At 33.3% G+C, this 8,179-nt stretch overlaps 1 long non-coding RNA gene across 2 annotated transcripts; it reads left to right on the top strand.

The window, feature by feature from the left end:
• On the top strand, positions 1–2,407 carry LOC138128671 (uncharacterized). 2 transcript variants are annotated; one of them, XR_011158837.1, is made up of 4 exons: positions 1–497; positions 560–1,775; positions 1,831–2,213; positions 2,275–2,407. It is a non-coding gene; the product is annotated as an uncharacterized lncRNA (long non-coding RNA). The 2 variants fall into 2 exon arrangements; XR_011158836.1 differs by having other exon boundaries at positions 551–1,775.
• The last annotated feature ends 5,772 nt before the right edge of the window (positions 2,408–8,179 follow it).

The following is an 8,179-nucleotide window of genomic DNA, read 5'->3' as shown; positions in this document are numbered from 1 at the left end:
ATTAAATTTCAATTCATTTTAATTATTAATTTTATCTTAATAAAAAAACTTAATTTAATTCACCTAATAAGTTAACACAACATTTATTGATTCTGAGGCGGAACGAAGTTCGCCGGGTCAGCTAGTTTTAAATAAAATTAAAATAAAAGAAATAAATCACATTTTCGGAGAGATCTGTTGCTATGGAAAAAATAAACTACAAAATAAACAAAGTTTTGCAAAGTCAATAAAGTGATTGTGCACACCACGTTGTGGAAATGGATGACGAAGAATTCTGTGTTCTTGATGACGTCCTGGAAGAGGCAAGTGCCGCGAAGTACCAAATGGTGCCTACGAAATCAAAATTACAATACCAGAAAGAATTGGAAATATTTACACAATGGCAGACCGAGATCAAGGGAAAAGACGAAAGCAGCATCAGCGCGGTTGTGATATTCAATGTTGAAGAGTACCTACACTGTTTGTATTTCAAAACGTTGATATCTCCAGGTATCCAGGTAAGAGGTTTTTTAATAAGCTATTAGTTGTTTTAATATAATAAATTGTACAGGTTCAACAGTCTCACCTCCTTTTTGAAAACAAAATGTAGAAACTATCAGCCGAAAAAAGCTACAACTTTTTCAAGAAACGATGTTTGCAAGTTTTTACTGGAAGCGGCGGACCAAGAGTGGATCCTTCAGAAAGTTGTAATGATGATGGGCATATTCGGTGGCCGTCGTGATGAATTACGTAAAGTGATGAATTGTTATACAGTGAGATTTTTTTAAGACTGGCCAAAAGGTTTTTACAAGCTACATTTTTCAACCCCCTGTTAACTTTTGTCATGAAAATATTCAACCCAGTTTTGTAGTAAAGTTGTGGGATATAATAATGTATTGAAACAACTTCAATTTAATAACCAGAATCAAGGAATAAGTTAGCAAAAAGACATTTTTTGAATTCCGTTTGCTCCAATTTTAAATTTTCAGTAGGCTAAAATTTCACCTGACATTTGTAATTTTGATATGTAATTGTGTAATTGCTTAACTGCCTCTGGAGGCCATTTTGAACATTTCATTTAATTTTTATTAAAGTAAAGAAACTTGTTATAACATAAATAATGAATATATCGTTATAAAATGTAAAAAATATTAATGTTCACACTATTTTTTGCAAATATTTCTTTTGAGAAGCTCGAGCTCTGTCATATACAGAGTGATCAACAAGAATCCAAATCAGAGCAAGCGTTGCAAATTATCGGTCACGTCGTAGCAAAATCATATGCACATGAGCGGTGAAAACATGGGCGTAGACAATTTATGGTCTCAAACGCTATTTAATAAAAAATGATACCTTATGAATTTTAGACGTTGGAATTATAATTGTGCATTTATTATTATTATAAGATAAGGGAAACAATTTATAAGATTAACAAGAGCAACATTTCACATTTGTAAGAGTAAGTAAATTATCATCTTTATTGCCAAACGCGACGCCACTGGTACGGAGATGCTTCGTTGAAATGTCACATTTCAAAATTCAAGGTTGTTGTTGTTGATAATTTAAGTGATTTAACCTAGAAAACAAATCTTCGATTTCGGCAAAGTTTACAGACGTTTATTGAAGTTGTAAGCAATAATTATCCCAGAATAAGTTGTAAAATGGGTTTTACCATTAAAGAGAAGGCATTTTTATTAGATTATTTTCGAAAGAGGGTGAAACAAGAAAATGAAGACTGGCCTTACTTTGTACCCCCTTACACCGAAGAATTTCAAGCCAGATGTCCGAACCTGATGGTATTGGTTATGAATAAGTTTATCAATGTCTTTAAATTATAGTGCCTAATTTTAGCACATCATAATCCATCATTAAGAAGAAGTCAGGTCAGTCCTTAGTTCAAATTTTAGAAATGGTGCAAAATGTTCGACAAATTATCAAGGAACATCCCTCAACTTTCATAAGGCGTTTAAGACAGCAAGTTAAATTGTGTTATGGCACTTATCAGAAAATTTTTAAGAAGGATATTAATTTGTTTCCCTTTGTGTGTTGCAAGAAATAAAACCCACACATTACCCTAAACAAATTGACAGATTCATAAGGGTTTTTGAAATTATGAGAGGCGAGTTTGATTCTGTCTGGACCACAATGGAGAACATTTTGAGCAGTTTTTGTGAAAACTTATTTTTTGACCTTGGAGTAATTTAAATGTTTTAAACATTGCTAGAAAAATACGAGTAAGTTCTCAATTACCCAAAAATTAGAGAATAATAAATAACTTTTACACTTTTCTTACAGAAAACAACAAAACAAAGAATTGTGAAAAATAATTATTTTTAAAATTTTGTAACTCAAGATTGTGCCTTATGAAGGAATTTTGTGTAACTGTGTGTTTTTTCCTTAATCAATAATAAATAATAATTAATTATAACTTGCTTTTAAATCTATTATTCATGAATTACAAAAAATTTATAAAGGCAATTAATAATAGATTTTTGAGAGGTAGGCAACCAACAAAACGAGTGCACAGCAAGTAAATAAAAGCGGCTGATCCTCGTTAGAAATACGTTTCGATAAAACAAAAGATGAGGTAGCACTCTTGATTTGGTTTCTTGTTGATCACTCTGTATTTGACGCAAACTTTGTTCTTGCTGGAGATTTTAACGTACCACTATTGGATAATCAAATATGCCCACTTTCAAATTGTATTACCAACTTCATGAGCTCTGTGGAGGCAATACAAATTAACGATGTCTTGAATGTAAATAGGAGACGCTTAGATTTAATTTTTTGTCCAAGTAGTAGTTCTTTTACTATACAGGGTGTTTTCGAAGTTGAAGTGTTCCTTTTAACATGTGATAGTATGCGTTATTCTAAAGAGTTTTAGCCAAAGTCACCTTAGTAAAATGTGTACGGCAATGAAGACACAATAAGTTAATTTTTTTGAAATTTTTGAAACCGGTCCTGCTCAAAATTTGCGCTGATTTGTTAGAAATTAGAATTGACAAAAAAAATCAAATGAGCATGGACGTTAATCAAAAATACTGTCAGAGTTGTCATCTAATTATTCGGAATGGCTTTATCACTACGAAAATAATGAGCTCACAGATATGTTGCTAATGTATGGGCAATGTTATCACGTTGTGACGTTCACTTCCGGAGGTGACGTCACGGGATGCGATTTGACGCCGGTCGGTCGCGGTATGCCTCGAGCGCCAGTCCCTTTTTTCGGCTGTGGTGGGACGCCACACGGCCGGGGTAGCTCTGCGGAGTGACGGCGTCCAGGGGTCAGCTGTCAGGGCGCGGGGTAAGGGGGGGAAACAAACAGTCGTCGCAAAACCTTTATTTACACTATGTACAAGGGGACCACCTGGTGAAGGCGGGATCCTCCGGGGATGGTGCCCGTGACCTGGGGGATGTCCTCGGCGGCAAGGGAGATAAGGGGTTAGAGTTGAAAGTACGAATATGTAAAGTGTAAATAAATTTATTCAATACATTATTTTGGCTATTTAACCACAATTAAGACGATACTCTTATTACACAGTTCTTCCACAATTTTGCACACACTACCTCTACATTTATTTACACATTGAGGAACACCACTTCATTTATTACTCATTCATCTCAGTCTACAAAATCAGCTTTTGTACCTAAATAAGCTGGTGAATTAACGCACACAGTGTACAGCGTTTTCAATAAATGTCATTAATTTGATTTAGTTTGTCAGATTTGAGATTTGTCATAAACGATCCAGGTACCTATGTTGCTTAGATACTGTCATCCTTACAAACACCAACAATTAATTCCTGAGTAGGTACGTATTTTTGTGATCAGCAGCGTCGAATGGGTGTGGATAGGGGTTAATTTACCCCCATTATTTTGGACCTAATGAAAAGGGGTTTTTTGGACTTGTTAGATCCTTCTAATGACCCAGAATTTTTTTGGCAGGTTATATCGGGACCACCCTGTATTTTGTCATTAAATAAGAATCTGATATCTCAGCCTGAAAAATTATGGTCATATATTAATAAAATAAAAGAGCATAGTAGGATTCCTGGTATTATGTTACAGAATGATACGGTATTAGATTCACTACCTAGTATTGTAAATGGCTTTGCTATGCATTTTAGATCAGTCTTTTCAAATCCTGCTTCTGATCATGGTATCTCGGATCTTGATTACTCGACTTTAAGTAATAATTTAATTTTGAATTTTTTTTGTGAATCTGATGTAGGTATTTGGAGCCATAGATTTATTAAAAGATTCGTTTACTATGGGTCCGGATATGTTTCCGTCATTTATGGCTAAGGACTGTAAATTAGTGCTTGTTGTACCTTTATTACATATTTATAATCTTATACTAAAGCGTAAAGAATTTCCAGAATGCTGGAAAATTTCCAGAATAACTCCAGTATTTAAAAACGGTAACAAGAATGAAATACTCAATTATCGACCCATTTCCTTAATCTGTCGTTTTGCTAAGATTTTTGAGTTTATATTACATAAATTCATGTACAGTCATGTTGCTGGGAGTATATTTATTTCACAGTATGGGTTTTTTAGGGGTCTGATTATGTATCTAAAGCTCTTGACAATCGTTTTCAGGTCGATGCTATTTACTGCGACTTTTCAAAGGCTTTTGACATGGATCATCATTCAATTATCTTGCGTAAACTGCAAAACTTTGGAATCTCATATGATTTGGTATTGTTAATTAAATCATATCTCACTGATAGACGTAATTATGTTGAATATAAGGGTTTCAGATCAGTTGAGTATATTTCAACGAGTGGGGTACCGCAGGGTTCAGTTCTTGGGCCGCTGCTATGTTTATAAGTGATCTTGTGAACTGTACTACTTTAAAATCTCTTTTGTACGCGGATGACTTAAAAAAATTTAATATTATTAATGCTTACACAGATTGTGACACTTTACAACTTAATATTGAAAGTATTGAAAATTGGTGCAAGAATAACAAGTTAGCTTTGAATATTAACAAATGTAAAGTCATGGCATTCTCTCGTAAAGCTAACCCTGTCTTGTACAATTATAGCATAGATGGTCAGTTGTTAGAACGTTGTGAAAAATTAAAGATCTTGGTGTGTATTTTGACTGTAAGTTGACATTTAATGCCCACATTGAATATATCACAAATCATTGTTACAACCTTTTAGGATTTCTTACACGGAACACTGTTTCCTTTGATTCCAATGTTTTAAAAACTTTTTACAATGCTTTTATTCGTAGCAAGTTAGAGTATTGTTTCATTGTATGGAGTCCAACCTACCAAAAATACATTCATATGCTTGAAGCTGTTCAGAGAAAATTTCTTAAAACATTGTATTATCGTCGTTATCATGAGGATTTGGCCCATGGATATTGTTATAATAATTTATTAAATGAGTTTGATTATATATCGATAAATGATCGCCGTACACTAGGTCAAATTATTTTTGTTTGTAAAATTATAAACAATTCTATATGGGATGAAAATTTAATTTAATCTTTGAACTTTAATGTTCCTAGACTGAACAGCAGGAGTACGTTAACTTTTTACTTGCCATATGTCAATACTCGTCACTGTGCTAATGGACCCCTAGTTGAAATGTGCCGCAAAGTGAATACCTATTGCTGTAATGTTGACATTTTTTGTTCCACATTAAAACAGATTAAAGATAAGGTATTAGAAAATTTGGTCAGTTTTGGGCGTGAATGAGTAATTTCTTTCTTTAGTATTAGATTTTTGTTTTTTTCTCTCTTATTTCTTTTTTTGTTAATTTGTTATTATTGTATTTCGACTGAGTTAATTATATTTTAGTTAAATAATGTTATCCTGTAATTAGTAGTGTGTACCTACTGTTGGATAATAAATTATTATTATTATTAAATAACATTTTATTTGTAAATTGTCTATTACAACTATTTAGGTATTACAAAATGTAGTAAATGACTAGATAATACTTGCACCGTTTTGGCTCAAAGCGAATATAAAAAACGTCACGATATATTCGCTAAAATTATACACATGAATTTAGCTGTTAAATTCAATTTATTAAAGAATACACAACCACATTATAGTTATACACCAGAAAGTTGTTTGGAAAATGACAGTTACAAGTTATATTTTGATAGAACAATTTTAACTGACATCCATATTAAGCATAACAGACCAGACATTATAATTTTTTTCTAACACTAATATCTTATACTGTTTCCATGGTGCATTTGAGCTCACACCTTATGTTTCCCATAAAATACGCTTTTCTCTATAAGACACGTCGTCAATAGCAACGTATCTTATAGAGTCATAAAATACGCTCACACATATTATTCAAGTAATTATCACAAAAGTGAAAAGTACAATTATTGAATTGGAACTGCCACATTAGCTTCGTGCTCCTAACATCTTCTTCTTCAACTTCTGCTGTTTCATCCAATGCAAGTGCCCGGCCATCGAAAACTGGCAATCTTTACATTTTCTTCAAATGATTCTTGCCGTAGTGTGAATTAACTTTTAATGAAGTTCTACACACTTACCCCATATCAAAAAAAGCCAAAATGGCATCTTCCGTTACCTCCGTGATGCTTTTTTTATTGTTCCGGCCTTGAAACGAAACAAACACCTTTTCGTATCCACTTTTAGACTTCATTGGTAACAAGTTGCCCCTTTTTTTCTTATTTCTTCTGGAACGTTTTGGCACATTTCAACGATGAAAATTGTTTTTTTCCAAATTTGTTGATATTATTACCATAGTACTCACGGCAACCTCCGCATTTTGTGTATTGTGACGCGCCTCGAATAATTTCTGAATTTATTAAAATTTCTGATAAGATGTTAATTTTAGAAAAAATCTTGAAGACAACGCGTGTTTTATAGTTTAAAAATCTCGATCTATTAAATCCTCGCTCCCTGCGGTCGCTCTGATTTAAACTACGATCTCGATTTTTAAATCGTCTATAAAACCCTTGTTGTCTTAATAGCTATAAATAAACAACAAAAGCAAGCATATCTTTTAGATATAGCTGTTCCAAATTCACATAATATAACACAGACATATAACACAAACATTAATAAATATTTAGAACTCTCCATTGCTATGAGAAATCTTTGGTGTTTAGAAAAAATTTCGATTTTACCACTTGTAATTTCAGCAACGGGATTTAGATAACACATTGGTAGTTGAAATTCAAAAAGGTATATTATTATACTCATGTCACATCGTGAGGAAGTTCCTTAACATTGACACAGAACATAATACACAACAAAGTCAAAATGCGGAGGCAAGACGCCGGTAATTATGTTGATAAGCACTGCACTATTACTTGATAGTAATATCCGTAATAGTGTATGTACTCCGGCAAAATTGCCGTGCCGCTGGGTGGAGGTGGGATACGAAATTGTTTAATCTAAAAACAGCGCTAGGTTTTGTAATTTTCACAAAAATAAAAGTTAACAGGGGGTGAAAAATTAGCATGTAAAACCCTCTGGCCAGTCTCAAAAAAACGCACTGTATACGTTATTCACGTTGAATTGAACATTTCAAGGTCAAATAATTTTGCAAATAGTCACATGCAGGTAAATACCGTTCACGTTGGATTGAGCATTGCTAAATTCGCATTATGTTGGTTAGCTGCATGTCACTATTTACAAAACATAATTGCAGAGCCAAAAAATAAAATTATTTGACCTTGAAATGTTCAACTCCACGTGAATAACGTTTAGTTATTATTGGTATGTAATTATTTTCAATATACAAATTCTTTTTCATAAAATCGAATTTCAATTATGCGTGAGAGAAAGTACGTGAGCGAAAGAGAATGAGCGAAAGTGGAATCTTCACCCACTGGTAACCATGGATACAGACCCACTTTCTAGGGAGGTATCGAACAAAAAATATTTATGGATCCTACGTTGTGTTATATTTTTCATTTTGTTTAATTAGGTTCTAACGAGAGGCCGTATCTTCGGAAGGTTTCTCAAAATTAGAATTAAAACGATTGAGCACACTTCACTTAAATTTTATTTTACAAATAATCGAGTGTGGTGGCGTTTGGTTCCAACAAATGATAGAAATAAATAAATGACTTTAATAACAGAAGTTGGTGGAAATTTGACCCAATGAGATTTGACTCGCGGCCCACGAATTGCGATCTGACTCATGAATAAATGACTAAGCTGGGCAAATACAGAAGTTTCTGGCGC

Source organism: Tenebrio molitor, chromosome 4 (assembly GCF_963966145.1).
Source record: "Tenebrio molitor chromosome 4, icTenMoli1.1, whole genome shotgun sequence".
In the NCBI taxonomy this organism is placed as follows: domain Eukaryota; kingdom Metazoa; phylum Arthropoda; class Insecta; order Coleoptera; family Tenebrionidae; genus Tenebrio; species Tenebrio molitor.
The sequence above is the reverse complement of the archived record's forward strand: the minus strand, read 5'-3'. Positions and strand labels throughout refer to the sequence as shown.